Raw genomic sequence first — 17,965 nt, 5'->3', positions numbered from 1 at the left:
GATTTGGGAACCAGATGCATAAAATAATTCAAGAAGGATATTTTCACAGAATTGATTAAAGTCTTAATATTTTCAATAATATTTTTATGTAGCTGCTATTGATATAAGTAAACAAAAGAAAAATCATTCCTTCTGGTAAGAAAGACAGACAAGTCAACAAATAATCACATAAATAAAAAAGAAATCTAATAACCTATAAATAATGTTTATAATTCATTTCTTTTCGCAGAGTACCTTTTCTTTAGCCATTATGATAACAAAATTATAATACCAGTGATGTGCTAAAATCAGTTTCTCCAGTCTGGTGAAGTAATTGTGGGCATCTTTGCCAGCTCTGCTTTTAGTGATATCAGCTTGGTAAGTTGGAATTGTCTGTAGTGGGAGTACTTATTCCAAGGAAATACAAAAATTTTTTATAGTCAAGACTTGCCTTTACTATCACTCCTAAAGTCACTTTAAAATGTTTATACAGTAATATCAATATGTACTACAAACAATCTGAAAAGAAAATCTTGAAAATAAAGGGACCTTTTTGATTTATCATTTTTGATATTGTACATTTTTTAGTATTTTTGCAAAGACTTGGTAGATCTGCTTATGAAAATTTGAGAATAATGTTTTTATATCGTTTGCTCATTCCTGAAAATATGTAGAATAAGGAAGAAACATTTTAATGCTCCTATGAATGATTTTTTTATTAAAACTTAAAAATTAATTTGTCTGATACCTTTAATACAGAGCTGAGTAATTTTTTTTGTCCCCCCATTCGCAATAGAGTCCTGGCAAAGGTCCTGGGTTGAGGTGTATATGGGGTGCATTTACTATACCTCCTCTTTCTATACAGTAAGTGTAAAGAACACAGCCTGTGGTAAGCATTGGGAGGCTGCTGAGTAACTTATAAGCATTCTCTTCTCAATTTATAGCTTTGTTATTACGTATTACAAATAAATAACTTGAAATATAATATAGACAAAGAAAATAATTTCCACTAGAAAACTGTTGTGAAAGCTGAATGCAATTTGGCTAAAGGTGTCTAAATGGCCTAAGGTGATAATAACTTGCCTAAATACCAACTGAATCTCAAAGGGCAGTATTGATTAATTTAGTGCAGTTTTCCTTAGTACAAATTAATTTCACAGTTTCCTTTTTTTCACTGGTGATCACCAAGATCTATGTCCTTCTGCCAATAGCTTATTTTTTCCTTGATATAATTATTTGTGTGAAGTAGAACTTGCAGAAGCCAGTTTTTTTTTTTTGTAAGCCTGTAGCTATTTCTTCTTGCTACAGCACTCTAAATTTGTTAACTCTTAGCAATTACTTTTGTACCAGACGATTATCTTTCTAACCTAATCAATTTAACCACATTTCCCTCATGAACGGTCTTTAAACTGAGTGGGAAATGTTCCTTTTTTTATATCTGTGGAGGCCAATTTTCTATGTTAAAGAGTTGGTCTTTTTATTGTGGTTTACAAAATTGTAAAGAGCTTCTGAAATTATTAATGATGTTCTTTTCTAATATCATTTCACCTCTTAAGCTTCATTTGCCATGGAAAAGGGTTTTGAAATAAGATTTATATGATTAAATATAATATTTCCTCTAAGGTCCAGTAGGCATCATCAAGTTATTGGATTGCTGGTACCTCTTAGCACAAGCATTAGTTAGTGAGATTCTTAGAACTCTGAGGAAGGTGAGAGCATTTAATACAGAGAGGCAAGGTCCGAATCTCTGATACACCTCAAAGCAGGAGACATTTAGAAAGTACAGGAAGAAGAAAATGTCAGAATTGCAAAACAGGACTTTTGTTGAGTTCTTTCAGGAAAAAAATAACAATTATACTGTTCAAAATATAGCTCAGTGTATCATCTATCATTCTAAAGATTCATAATTTTAAAGTCAATAAGTTAAATGAAAACAAGACCTAGAATTTGCTCAAGAATTTCTTTCAATATTTTTTCTGCAGATTATTGTCTATCTTTTTAACTGAAAACATCATGTGTTTGAATTAGGTCCACATGTACAATCTACCTTTCTTTAAATCACATAAATGCCACATATATGACTTGATCACAGAAATTAAATATGCTGTTTACAGAATTTGCAAAGGAAAAATACACAATGAGCTATAAATTTCAGCATCTACTTTTATATTTTGTCACTGTATTAAGAATGAGTTATAATTTGGGAATGTTGGAAGGAATAATATCAGTAGACTTAAATGATATTTTAGCACATTGATTAATTGTAATTAATTATATGACTACATATAACACTTGATTACATTAATTACATGACACTTGATACAAAGTAATAATCAGAATGAAGCCATAAAATATTAGTCTCACCTCAGAGGGAGCAGCATAACATGGGGCTGGTGATATAGCACAGCAGTAGGGTGTTTGCCTTGCACACAGGCGATCCAGGATAAACAGTGGTTCCCATGCCTGCCAGGAGAGATTTCTGAGTGCAGAGCCAGATGCAACCTCTGAGTGCCACTGGGTGTGACCCCACCCCCAAAAAAATCTTAGCCTCATAAAAGTCAATCATAAAACACAAATCAGAAAATACAACCAATGATTCAAAAGAAAATAATTTAGATAAGGTTCAAATGAAATAGTAAGATATCAAGCATATTGTTAAGTGATATTTTCTAACTGCTGTATTCAGTTTATTGGATAATAGTATTTCTAGGCTGCAGCTAGACTATATTGAAAATCATAGAACTGAAAACAAGCTCTCTTTATTTATTAAGTATTTTATTGATGTTTTATTTGCTACCCATGTTTGTATCTCCAACTGTATTTCATTTTCTTGAATCTTTCTTGACTCCAGGGCTGAAAGTGTTTATTAATATTTTTGATATTATTACCAAAAGCTCTAGAACATGCTTACTTTCTTCTGCTATTTCATTTAATGCACATACCAATTAAAACCTTAAAATATTCCATGATACAATTTTACAGGCTCATAAGTCTACACACACACACACACACACATACACACACACAAACACACACACATACAAATCCCAAAAGTAGTTTTATCATAACAAATGCTATATAAGCCAGAATTGTTGGCTGAGGTAAGTTACAACTGTGTCAGGTAGAATTTAAATTTGTGTCTACTGGGTCAGGTTATGGCTGGTGTACAGGAACTCATGATCCTTCTTTCCCCCATATTTTATTATAGCTTAATATAAACCAAACTGTAAACAAGAACATAAAATAATTCACATTGCTATCAATCATCCAACTTTTCACAAAATAAGTAATTATCAAGATATAGAGAGTCAATACCATGAATTCTTGGCATTAATGAGAGTAATAATTGTTGAATGAAAAAGAGCTTCATTCCTTCTAATATTTAATGAGAGCCAATTGTGTGCCAGGGTGATTGATAAGTAGGAGATAAATTACATTTGTTCTCAAGGATATCATCATGAATATAGGGATGGAAGAAGATTAAATCAATAATTTTAAAGCACAGCAAGTGCTATGTTAGACATAAACTTCTAGAACTCTAGCAACAAGTTCATTTTCAATGTTCATAAAGGCCACAACTAAGTTGTGGGTAGTGAATTGACTAAGTATGTTCCATCAAGGCATAATTTTATGACTACCCTATGTTTTTCTTTTATGTCAGAACATTGTACACAAAACCATTTTACAATTTGTGGATGATTAATGAATGATTAAAAGGATTATTTTAGTAGATATTTGAACTATTTGATCAATAAGAAAAAACTTTTTATCACATTGTTACTCGGAAATCAAAATCAAAACTTAAGATTTATTTCTAGACATTGTAACATCATGCTAGGAATAATAAACATTCTTGTTAAGTAACTATAATTTAAAAAGAATAAAACATTTATTCAACTACTTAGTGTATTGTACTTGACTTTAACAATTGACCAGACCAAGAATTATTATTTAAGAATATTTTTCAACTCTCTTTTAAATGTTATTTTTAAATAATGGCAGATGAGAAAATCAATCAAGATTTTAAAAAGGTAAAAATCATGTCATCATCTAATAAATATGCTTTGGTTATGTATTAATATCCAATATGACAGAGAAAGTAATATATCGTGATGTATTTTCATATTATGAATCAATGCATTGACAAAAAACATAAATATAAAGCAAAAAAAGAGGTAATACTTGTAAAACTGTATTGACATATTTTTGGCACCTAATATATGTCAGAAACTATGCTTTATGAAATTGATGCAAACACAGTTAACATATAATTCTTTCATCTCAAAAATTTTAGTCATATAAACATTTTCCTATTTTTCACAACTCATTTATTCAGTCTATTGTGTTCCTACTGTATAAAAGATACTGATTGACTATAATAAAATTCTCAGTGAATTACTCTGCTATGTATTTAAGACTATCAATATGTGTCTTTTATTTTAATTTTCTTACGGAAAATACCTTAGAGCAATTCTTTAATATCTTCTCTGTGATAAAGATAATAAATTGAAAGTATTCTATCTTTTAAAGCATCTTTAAGTAGGTAAGAGATATTATACAAACGATAGAATATGCCTTGTAAGCGGACAAGCCTTGTTTAATTCCTGGCAACACATACATTCTCTTGAGCACCCTCAGGAGGGATTCTTTAGAGCAGAGCCAGTATTAGTCCTGAACACTTCTGGGTGTTGTCCCTCCCCCCCAAAAAATACAAATAATGTTTTATATTGATTATCATCACCTGAGGGTGATTCTCCTGGTTATAAGATTAAACATGAATTTTATTCTTCTAATTAATAAGGACTTTATAGTTTATATCCAATATTTTTCCCCACTTGTATGATATCATACTTTATCTTCCTTTCTTCAGTGTTTGCCATGAATGCATTATTGTAATTCTTAAATATTCTCTAAAATGTTTTATGCAGAAAGTTAAAACTTGTTGGGACTAGAAAGATAGTATAGTAGAGAAGAGAATTGTCTTGTATGTGACAGACTCAGATTTGATCACTGGCTCTACATATGATTCTCCAAGCTCTATGAGGAGTTATCCCTGAGCACAGAACCAAGAGCAATCTCTTACCATCAAGTGTGTCACACATCAAAACATATAAAAAATAAATAATATCATCTCCAAACATTCAATCTCCTTGATTCCATACCTTTCATGGTATAACATGATTTTTTATTTTACAATCATTTTTATTAAGATTTTGTTTACAGGACGTAAATACAGGATTAAAAAGATCTAGAGATTGGAGAAATTGATTTAAAGAAACATAAATAAATCTAAAACATGTGTAGTTTTGTGATACCAATTTTTTTCATAAGAACTGTATTAAGGTTTTTGTTCATCTGAAGTAGATGTACGATTAAAATAACTAGTAATTGGTCTACTTAAAGTATAAGCAAGACAAAAAGATTCATGATTTTTGGTGATAAAAGAAATATCATGCTGGGCCAGAGTGATAGTACAGTGGTAGAGCATTTGACTTGTACATGGCAGACCAAGGATGAACTCAGGTTTGATCCCTGGCACCCCATATGGTCACCAGAGCCTGTCAGGAGCGATTTCTAAGTGCAGAGAAAGACTAACCCTGAGTGTTGCTGGTTGTGGCCCATAACAAAACAAAATAAAAATAATGAATACTTATATATAGTCTATTTTATACCACAAATAAAAATATTTAGCTACATCAATCTCTGAGTTTCATCAAACATATAAAATAAAATCCAAAAATGAATACAGTTGACTACAACTGAAAAGTAAAATACTGAAAAAGGAGTTATAAGATTTCTCACTACAATGGGAACTGGCTTTTTAGAAGTGAGATTAAATAATTGAAGGAATAATCAAGGACTAGCATGTAAGATTTAACTTTACTTTTGAAAGAAAAGTCTTAATCTTTGTCTAATTTACTACACTAATCAATATATTTGATATAGAAATGACTGAACAGTGCAATATTACAATTATTTTGTTTCCATTACAAATTCATTTAGAAACTTAAAACAACGTCAATGTATTATCACTGTTTATAATCTTTTTTTGTTGTTTTTGTTTTTTGGGCCACACCCATTTGATGCTCAGGGGTTACTCCTGGCTAAATGCTCAGAAATTCCCCTTGGCTTGGGGGGACCATATGGGACGCCTGGGGATCGAACTGCGGTCCTTCCTTGGCTAGGGCTTGCAAGGCAGACACCTTACCTCAAGCACCACCTCGCTGGACCCTACTGTTTATAATCTTTAGAAGTTCATACAAAATGTGGTCAGTTTGGTTCTATGCTTGGAGTTCACAAAGTTCTTAACATAGTGATAGCAATGTTATATGTCTTACTTGAGACTCAGAGATTAACTCTTTCCAAACTCACTCAAGTTGAGGACAAAATTATGTGCTTTATGATAAAACTGAGGACCTTGTTTCTATGCTCAGTGAAGTCAGAGACTTTCTCTTTAATTATCTTGCTCATGTTTTGGCATTTGGCCCCATCCTCCCTTGAAAATAAGCAACAGAAGTTTATCATTAACACTCCCACCTCTCTTATCTCTCTGCTATGTCTCTTGTTCTTTATAGTCCTAATATCTATATGCTGTATTTGCAAAAACCAGCTTACATTATCTTAAGGTTGGATGATTAGTAGCTATATCTGTATACATATGAGACTAAAATATGTTTATATACGTATATGTATAAACATATAATATACATATATATCTTCAATGGCTCCTAATTTATTATTTGAATTAATATATCTGAATTTTTCTATAAAAATGTAGCAAAGAGAGCTGCTATGAAATGTTAACTTGATATACATGAAATGTCATGATTACTGAAATAGAGTAGTAGTGCTGAAGATGAAGAAAAATTTAATGATATAAGTGGCATTTAAGAAATTGAATGTATAACAATTTATTTGGATGTGAGATATAAAAATAAAAATCATGGGGGCAGAGTGATACCAAAGCAGTAAGACACTTGCCTTGCATGCGGTTGACCTGGGACAGACCTGATTTCAATCTCCGGCACCCATATGGTCCCCTGATACAGCCAGGAGTGACCTCTGAATTCAGAGCCAGGAGTAACCCCTGAGTGGCACCGAATGTGGCCCATTAAAAAATAATAAATAAATAAATTTTATATTCTGCTTTGGTAACAGATGGGTGAATGGTTGCACTCTTTATATGAGAAGATATTAGGATATATTTGATGGAAGATAAAATTATATTCAAATGGAAACTAATAAGTTTGTGAAGCTTATGAAACATCCAGATCAATGTGAATCTTCAAGTCGGAAAATATGAATATAGGGACTTTTGGTAGTTATTAAAATGAATATGTTTGGAGACATAAAATTTAAAGTCCTAGTATATAAATGTATAAAATGAATTTAATATATTTCTAAATATATATAGCTTATAAATTTATAGTGAATAAAATACCTTAATAAAAACAATATTCTATATATTTATTTCTTTTTAAATTATAGGCCAATCTCAGGAATGCTCAGGGCTTACTCTTTGTTCTGTTCTCAGGGGCCATTTCTAGAAGTAGAGGAATATGTATTGTCATGCTGTAGAACTGGGAGCCGGCCATGCATAATGCAAGTGACTTAACTTCCCTACTATTTTGCTGACCAAATTACACACAATTTAAATAACACGTAAGCATATAACAAAAGCTTACTAATTTATATATGAATTAAAATAAAAAAGTATATAAATAAATTAGTATAAGAAAGGTATAGTTATTGGTATCATTAGATTGTAAGTATGTCAAGAATTTGAGTGAAAGAAATTTTTAAGTATCAACAGTGAAACATCTAATTATAAAGTCAATGGGCTAAAATTATAATACATTTAGATGATGCATTGATTTATTATATTTGAAAATAAATTTATTATATAAGAAATTCTATTTTTATGAGTTTTTTCTTTTCTTTGGAAGTGAAGATTTATAGTCAAAGGATCAGAGAGACAGTACAGTGGATAATAAGATTGCCTTGCCCAGGGCTGACCCAGAGTTGATACAGAGAATCCCATTTGTGCCCTTTGAAACACCAGGTGTGTTTCCTTAGTGTAGAGGCAGAACAACTCCTAGTCATTGCTGAGTGCAGCCCCAAGAAAATAAAAGCAATTTATAATAATAAATTAATGCTTAGTTGAGGTATGTTCAGAACCAAAAAATAACAATCAAAATTAAAAAAATAATGATCAATGAATTGTTTGGATTTTGCAGCACTGTGCTTTGAGATTAGTATTACTGGAATTCACATTTCAATATTCATTAAGTGCATGCTTATGAAATACTATCCATAAAGTACTTTATATGAAAATCATCATAGAATTTTCTTAGCAAATGAAATAAAATGGCATAAGTAATTTTACACTTTTAATGTGTGTAATAGTGTATATTTTCAATAGTAAATTTTGGTGTTATTTTTTATTCCATATTTGAATTTTCTTAGCAAATGAAATAAAATGGCATCATAAGTAACTTCAAACTTTTAATGCGTGTTAGTGTATATTTTCAATTATAAATTTTTGTGTTATTTCTTCCATATTTGCTAAAGCAAACAAAGCAGTTGAATCACAGAAAGTATTGTCACAGAGATATGTTTCGGCTACATTAATGTTTACAAAAATTATATTTATAATAGTAGATAAAGTCATGGATAGTATTTGTTCAGTTTTTTCTATAAACAAAACACTCAACGATGTTTTATTTTAACTCTTCTACCCTCTAAATTCTAATTTCTACTATATCAAGTATACGTATTTTAGATTCATTGATATAATATTAGCTATTACAATATTGTATAGACTCAAGGTATATGATATTAATTTTATACATTTATGTGTTGAAATTTTGACTAACATAAATTTTAGTCATTGGTTAAATAGATATAGTAGGAATAAGGGAGAAAGTACTAATTTTATGATTGTGTCTTGGTAATGAGATAATATTATTTATGCTCTTTTTAGAAAGTAATTCCAAAATTTCTCACATTGTATGCTTTTCTGATCTTCAAATTATGTTTAACAATATATTTAACAAAATATTATTGTTTTTCACCTCTGATTTCTTTTTGTGGTTTTTGGGTCACACCCGGCAGTGCTCAGAGGTTATTCCTGGCTCCAGGCTCAGAAATTGCTCCTGGCAGGCACGCGGGACCATATGGGGCGCCGGGATTCGAACCAATGACCTCCTGCATGAAAGGCAAACGCCTTACCTCCATGCTATCTCTCCGGCCCCTCACCTCTGATTTCTTAATGATAGCTGGAAATTATACTCAGTAATTGAAACAGAAAAAAGGGAGAGGGGTATAAAAGAATGTTGTTAAAAAAAAAAGTAGAATTTGTGTTTTAATTTTATGCTCCTGAAAGTTCTCTTGTTAAGGTTAAATTTTAGTATATAATTGCAAATAAGCATAAATTCCCTTAAGCAATGATTCTTAAATTTGTTGACTATTATAAGCTATAAGTTAGGGAGCTTTTAAAAGTCCCAGTGCCCAGGCCACACCCCAGAGCAATTAAGTTTTAATCTCCTGAGTTAACATGCAGATATTAAGTACTTTTTAAAACTCCTCAAGTGAGTACATAGTAGTCAAGACTAAGAAAAAGAGCTTTGAAATTAATTTATAGTTATCTACTAAACATATATACATGCATTTGTGAATGTAATTTATATGTATTTTATTTATTGTGCCTTTGTTGTGTTTACCAAAGTCATACCATTTGACTTATTAATATTTATATGCTACTAAAATTTAGAACTTGATATTTTATTTTATTCAGTATTAGGAAAACAGCAGTTATTTTCATTTAAATTGCATATATTATGTTCATGTTTTCTTAAGTATTAAATTTATTCTTAACTAAATACTAAAATAGATATAATATATTCTCTTGCCTTTTCATTTCTTATTTCTAGCAAACAGCAAAATGTTGATATTGAATCAATATGTTTTATTTAAAATATACTATATTTAGTGTTTTAATTTTCATGTCAGTTCCTACCAATTATAGAAATAACCATATGTAAACAATGCTCTTTTTAAATATGTTAGTGATATGCATATGAGTCCTTGTTGGAGTAGACACAGCATATTTTAAATATTTTGTGTTTGAATATTTAATTACTGAAGTGATAGTATTGTGAATAACTTGATATAACAGATCGTTATAATAAAAATTAGAAAATAATGATTTTATTTAAATACAATTTAATGAACCACTGTGAAATACTGACATGCACATAGGTAGGTGCTTAATTGACCCCAGGTGTCAAGTTTCTCATCTTTAATTATAAATTTTAAGTATTTTCAAGTTATTTTCAAAATATTTTTAATCTATAATATTTTATTTGTTTTGTTTATATATAATTTACATATGATATATAACATTATATGTAACATATTTAATTATACTTCAAGTATAATTATATATAATTTTTGCTAAATTCTATTATTTTTTCTAATTACTATTCATTAAAATTACCAAAATAAAAATGGTTAACAGTTGATAACAAAATTAACATCTACATGTGATTTTATCATTTGTTATATTTATTATATTTATTTGAGCAGTTACATTTTATTAAGGACATTTTAACACAGGTGAAAAACAGAACACTTACAAGCTTTACTTACTATCTTACACTCAAAAAAGAAAGAGAATTTCATACTTCATAAAATCTGTTTTCATAATTTTCTAAATAATAATTGTATTATTTATACTTACATGACTATTGAAGCTATCTAAATAAAGTTTAGTTTTTGACATTTAAAAGTATAGTTTTTAAAATTGTGGTTTTGATACTTATTCTTACATTTATACAAAATTTACATATAAATATATATATACTGGATTCTATGGGAGCTCAATTTCCAGTTTTTGGAGGAATCTCCATATTGCATTCTGTTAAGGTTGAACTAGACTGCATTCCCACCAGCAGTGAATAAGAGTTCCTTTCTCTCCATATCCCTGTCAGCACTGCTTGTTCTCATTCTTTGTGATGTGTGCCAGCCTCTGTGGCATGAGATTGTACCTCATAGTTGTTTTGAATTGGATCTCCCTGATGATTAGTGATGTGCAGCATTTTTTCATGTGTCTTTTGGCCATATGTAATTCTTCTTTGGAAAAGTGTCTGTTCATTTCTTCTCACCAATTTTTTGATGGAATTAGATGCTTTTTCTTGTAAAGTTCCATCAATGCCTTGTATATTTTGAATATTAGCCCCTTATCTGATGGGTATTGGGTAAATAGTTTCTCCCACTCAGTTGGTAGCTCTTGTATATTGGGCACTATTTCCTTTAAGGTGCAGAAGCTTCTTAGCTTAATATATTCTCATATGTTTATCTCTGCTTCCACTTGTTTGGAGAGTGCTACTTCTCCTTAAAGATGCCTTTAGTCTCAATGTCATTGAGTGTTTTACCTATATGTTGTTTTATATACTTTATGGTTTTAGGTTTGATATCAAGGTCATTGCAGAACTATTTACAATGGTCAGACTCTGGAAACAACCAAGATGCCCTTCAACAGATGAATGGCTAAAGAAACTGTGGTACACATACACAATAGAATATTATGCAGCTGTCAGGAAAAATGAAGTCATGAAATTTTCCTATACATGGATGTACATGGAATCTATTATGCTGAGTGAAATAAGTCAGAGGGAAAGAGACGCAGAATAGTCTCACTCCTCTATGGGTTATAAGAAAAATAAAAGACATTTTTGCAATAATGCTCAGAGACAAAATAAATGAAGGCTGGAAGGTCCAGCTCATGACATGAAGCTCACCACAAAGAGTGGTGAGTGCAGTTAGAGAAATAACTACACTGACAACTATCATAAAACTGTGAATGAAAGGGAAGTAGAAAGCCTATCTAGTGTATAGGTGGGGTGGGTGGGGAGGAGGGAGATTTGGGACATTGGTGATGAGAATGTTGCACTGGTGAAGGGGGGAGTGTTCTTTTTTTTTTTTTTTTTTTTTGGTTTTTGGGCCACACCCGGTAATGCTCAGGGGTTACTCCTGGCTATGTGCTCAGAAGTTGCTCCTGGCTTGGGGGACCATATGGGACACCGGGGGATCGAACCACGGTCAGTCCAAGGCTAGCGCAGGAAAGGCAGGCACCTTACCTTTAGCGCCACCGCTCGGCCCCAAGGCGGGGGGGAGTGTTCTTTACATGACTTAAACTCTCTACAATTACATTTGTTATCTAGGTGTTTAAAAAGAAATTAATAAAAAATAAAAAAACAAAAGAAAAATCACTTTAGAGCATTTAAATAAAAATTTTTGTGCTTAATAAATATTTATTACAGTATATACTAATTTTTGTTTGTATTTACCCTTTATGAAGATTCAAATTTGTAACACCAGGATCAGCAGTACAGAAGGAAAGGCTTTTGCCTTCCATGTGGTCCACCTGGAATTGATCCCAGCACCCCATATGGTTCCCTGGGCATCCCCAGGAGTGATTTCTGAGCTCAGAGCCAACAAATTTCAAACACTGCCAGGTATAACCCCCCAAATAATAAAACACACATAAAAGGAATAAAGTAACAACAGTAATAATTTATGGATAGTTAATCCATGGAAAGTCAAATTAGATGAGCGTTTGCATTAATTTGTTAAAGTCTGCACTAGTTTCCACAATAATTGGCTGAAAGACCTCAGAATCATTTGCTATTCTCTCTCACAGCTGACAAAAGATCTTGGACTTATTGACATTTAATTAGTATGGATGCCTGGAGAGATAAATGAATAAACACTTACCCTCATGAATCCATTTTAGTTACTGTGTTTGTTCCTTTATTTTTCTCATCCTAGTCTTTATTTGAAATGCCATTGGCCAGTGAATCACAGAGCTAAAATTTAGCCTTACATAGTCTTTATCAAAGTACCTTGTAAATAAATTGTTTGTCTTGAAAAAAGAACGTGGCACCTTATCATACAGTTATTATTATTCTCATTAATATCTAGGAAGTACCCTAGGCTGCTTGTGATAATAAGACTTTTATAAAAATTAAAGCTACATGCTTGCTACATAGTAGCCCATTGATTTTCAGGTATTACAGTGATAATTGATATTAATTTTCTGAAACTTCAAAAGTTTATAGAAGTCACTAAATAGATTTCTTGTATACATGATACAAAAGATTTACTAAATTATAACAATACTTTAAAAAAATCAATGGCAATTTCTCAACACATCTGATATAAAGTAAATAAGTACACTTACAAAATTTTATCACACTTTACATTTTGTAGTTTTGATTAAATGCAAAGATCTTTGAACTATAAAATAATGAAATTGTGGAGTTATGGGGAAGAGAGTGGACAGCTTGTGTTCCTTGCAAAGATGAGAAAAAAAAAGCTGTATTTTTGGCTTAGTAAAATCCATTTCCAAGCTTTTTAAAGACTGTCTCAAAAATTTTATTTTATTTGTGGCTTAAAATCTACCTGGCACACCAAGTGGACCATTATAATAATAATTAACACTTATTGAACAGTCACAGTATGCAAGGTACTAGGCTAAGTGTTTTCAATAATAACTGATTAGATTTTTAAATGTCAGCAGCCTTGTGAGCTTGAGTTATTATTATTTCCATTTTACATATTAGCAAGCTGAAGCTCAGAAAATCAATTTTTTCCTAAATTTGTAGATGATAGATTTAAGGCATAAAGTGTCTTTCTTGGATTCCCAAGTCACCATTTACTATATACATTTTCTTTCATTTGTTCAGCCCTGAAGAAGATTATGGGCTTCTATCACCATCCGGCCAAACTCTGGAAGTAGAGAGGCAAGAGAAACATTCTCTTATCTCCATATATTTTTACTTTTACACTATGTGTTTAATAAAAATTTGCTAACTTATGTAAAATTACAAAGAATAATTATATATTCTTCTTGTCTTAAGTTTAGCACTTATAATTAAATTTAATTGAGTATTCAGTAATCTAAATTTTCTGGGTGCCTGAGTATATCTTCCTTTTTTATTTAAAAAACAAATATTAGTAGACATATAATACAAACTTAATTTGTATTGATTCTTCTACTCTTTGTTCTGATCTGACATTCTCCTCATTTCTATGACCTGTTTTTGATAGCATCAGTTAATTTAAGTTGTAGAAATAATAGGAACATTCCAAATTCAAATAACTTTGTGTTAAGCTCTACCAATACATTTGATTTGAAAGCAAGATTGGCTGTGTTTATTCAATGCTTATATAACAGTATTTAAAAAAATCACTTCTTAATATACTTATCTTTATATCTGTGCCTTACTTCAAGCACATCTCTCATCCTGAATTACTTATATTGTTGCTTGATTTATCTCATAACACTCCAGAATCCATCCCTAAGTTTTCATTACCTTTACCAACCTTGGTCAAACATGTATTATCTTCACCTAAATATTATTGCCTAACAAGTTTCTCTGCCTCTCTTGTTGCATTTCACACATCTCTTTCCAAGTAATACATTACCTAGAAGGTATTATAAGTTAATGCAAACATAACTTGTAATAGTTTAGCTAACAAAATAATTTAGACTTCATCAACATTATATAGATATTTACCAATTATTTCAAGGTCTTTCAATTAAAATTATCTAATTTATTAATCTAGGAACATAGCAGTAAAATAATCTACATTATGGTGATTTTAAATGAATACCCGCTGAATTTGGTATGGATTAAAATTATAAGAGAAAAACTCATTATAAACTTGATGTATTATGTATGAATGCCTTTCTTTCTTAACTCATTCACTTGTTCATTTCTTTCATTTTTTCTTTCCTTATTTTTACTACTATTTATAGAGACTCATTATTTACCATATTGTTACTTGGAGCCCAACAAAAATAACTGCCTTGTAGGAATTAAATTTTATAGGAATAAAGAGTAGAAAATGTAGATTATCTTTCATGTTTTGAGAATTCTTTTAGTTATATATGAAAATAAAATTATACCAAAAAAACTAGAGACAGCCTGGGTTTTTGTAGTATTTATATCTATCTATCTATCTATCTATCTATCTATCTATCTATCTATATATATATATATCATATAGCTGTGAGAAAAGATAAAACATTTCAATATGCTGTAATTTGGACAAAATAAAACGCTGCATGAAGTGATTTAGGACTAAAAGACAATGACCAGATATCAACTATACACAAAACAAATGAGTCAATGCTCAATATAACCAAATATTGAGATAGTCAATATAACTGGGAACTGAAAAGAGCATGTATTGGGCAGCAGGGAACTTCATGACAATGATGAAAGAATCTAATACACTAATAGAGAAACTGGAGCAGTTGAATAGTAAGTATAAAATGACTTTCAATACTATAGCTAACTATAATACTTCCCAATTTAAGAGACCTGAATGCTATCATGTTGTTACATGGCAGCATTTTGTATGGCAGGATTACCCAAGTACTGTTGAGTACAGTTTTGGATGATGGACCAACTATATAGTTGGTCCCCTGATCCTTTGAACCATTGTTTGGAAGGCAAAAACAAACAAGCAAACACACTCAAAACACGTTAAAAGAAAAAGAAAGTATAGCCTCCAAGAGGGGACAACTAGAACTGCTTGAAATGTCACATAAGGAACTCAGAATGAGAAATGAGATTGGCACAAATATGTTTATGTGGAAAATCAAGCAGGTTCATCAGGGAAATTATTCTAGGCAAATAAAAAGAGGTATAGATAAGGCATCTAATATGTAATATATCTTTTTATATGATTATCAACAGCTAGACAGAAGTATAGTCTAAATTCTTGATAGAATTGCCTATGCATATCTTGCATTAAAGCTGGTGAATATAACAGCACTTACTAAAGTTTTTCAGTTGTGACCCATTTTTACCACACCTGCTATAGAGACACTTCAACCCATCACACAGATTATTGACTTTTTTTTTTACTGTTGTGTTCAGAAATATTCACAATTGCCAATAGATTTATATTCTATCACCTTATCTCACATAAGTTTAGCAGCAGTCATTTAAAAAATGAGATATTTGACCTTTGTGCATGGTGTTATATGGAGGTCTGAGTTTGCTTTTTTACAAGTGGCTGACCACTTGTGCCAAAACCACTTGTTTTCTGAAGAGGCATTCTTTGCTCCATTTTGAATTTCTTGCCCACATATCAAACATTATTTGATTAAATATATGAATAATAAATTCTATTCCACTGATCTTAGGGTCTTCCTTTATTCAGTATATTGCTGTATTAATGACTATAGATTTGTAATAGATTTAAAGTTAGGGAAAGTGATGCCTCCCATATTCCTTTTCCCAAAGGTTGTTCTAGCTATTCTCAGGTAGTTATTGTTCCAAATGAATTTCATGAGTGTTTTATCCACTTCTTTGAAAAATGTCAAAGGTATATTTAGAGGGATTGCATTAAATTTGTATTTCTCAATGCTTTGGGGAGGATTGCCATTTTAATTATGTTAATCCTACCAACCCATGAGCAGGGTAGGGTCTCCATTTTCCTGTATCCTCTTTTACTTCTGGAAGCAGTGTTTTGTAGTTTTTTTTTTTTTATATATAGGTCTCCTCTTTAGTTAAGTTGACTCCAAGATAATTGAGTTTGTGTGACCCTAATATGAATGGTATTTTTTGAGGTTCTTTTCTTTTCTATAATTGTTAGTGTATAAGAAGGCCATTATTTTGTGTGTGTGTGTGTGTGTGTGTGTGTGTGTGTGTGTGTGTGTTAATTGGGTAGCCTGACACTTTGCTATATGAATCTATTGTTTCTAGAAGATTTTGGTAGAGTTCTTAGGGTTTTCTAAATATAGTATCATGTCATCTGCAAACAATGAGAGCTTTATTTATTCCTTTTCTATCTGGATGTTCTTGATATCTTTCCTTTCCTAATTGATATGGCAAGAACTTCCAGCACTATGTTGAATAGGAATGGTGAGAGAAGGCAGCCTTGTCTTGTACCAGATTTTAGAGGAAAAGATTTTAGTTTATCTCCACTGAGAATAATATTTTCCATTAGCTTATGACAGATCTCCTTGACTATATTGAGAACATTCCTTGTATTCTCATTTTTATGATAGTTTTGATCAAGAATGGATATTAGACTTTATTGAATGCTTTCTCTGCACCTAATGATATGATCAGATGGTTTTTAATTTTCTTTTTGTTGATATGGTGTATTATGGTGATTGATTTATATATGTTAAACCATCCTTGCATTCCTGGAATGAAACTTACTTGGTCAAGGTGTATGACCTCCTTGATGAGGCATTGGATCCTATTTGCTAGAATTCTGTTGAGGATCATTGCATCTGTGTTCATCAGGGATATTTGCCTGTAGTTTTCTTTTTCTGAAGCATTTATGTCTTCTTTCAGTATCAAGGTGATGTTAGCTTAATAAATACTATTTAGGAGTGTTCCTGATTTTTCAATTTCATGAAAGAGCCTGAAAAGAATTGGTAGTAGTTCTTCTTAAAAGTTTTGAAAGAATTCTCTTATGAATCCATATGACTTTTGATTACCATTATAATTTCTTTGGTAGTGATGGATCTGTTTAGAAATGCTAGATTATCCTGGTTTAAACATGGAAGATTATAAGAGTTCAAGAATTTACCCATTTTCCAGGATCTTGTGTTTCATGGCGTACATAGAGTTTCTCAAACTAGTCTCTGACTACACTTTGAATCTCTGCAGTATCTTTAGTGATCTCCCCTTTCCATTTCTCATTCGATTTATTAATTTTCTCTCATTTTCTTTGTGAGTTTTGCTAGTGGTTTATGAATTTTGTTTACTTTTCAAAAATCAACTTTTGCTTTGTTTGATCTTTTGGATTGTTTTATTGTTTTTCACTTCATTGATTTCTGCTTTAAGCTTTGTTATTTCCTTCTACAAAGGAAATGCCTATATTTTTGTTTCTTTTGTTGATAATTTTCTAATTTTATAAGTTGTGTCATTAGGATTTTTTATATAGGTCCCTT

General features: G+C 31.0%; 1 non-coding gene across 1 annotated transcript; it reads right to left on the bottom strand.

Annotated features, from left to right (window-relative positions):
* Positions 1-752: 752 nt before the first annotated feature.
* On the bottom strand, positions 753-885 carry LOC126032703 (small nucleolar RNA SNORA51). The gene has a single exon (XR_007503925.1). It is a non-coding gene; the product is annotated as a small nucleolar RNA SNORA51 (small nucleolar RNA).
* Positions 886-17,965: the final 17,080 nt, after the last annotated feature.

This window comes from Suncus etruscus, chromosome 16, assembly GCF_024139225.1.
Source record: "Suncus etruscus isolate mSunEtr1 chromosome 16, mSunEtr1.pri.cur, whole genome shotgun sequence".
In the NCBI taxonomy this organism is placed as follows: domain Eukaryota; kingdom Metazoa; phylum Chordata; class Mammalia; order Eulipotyphla; family Soricidae; genus Suncus; species Suncus etruscus.
The sequence above is the reverse complement of the archived record's forward strand: the minus strand, read 5'-3'. Positions and strand labels throughout refer to the sequence as shown.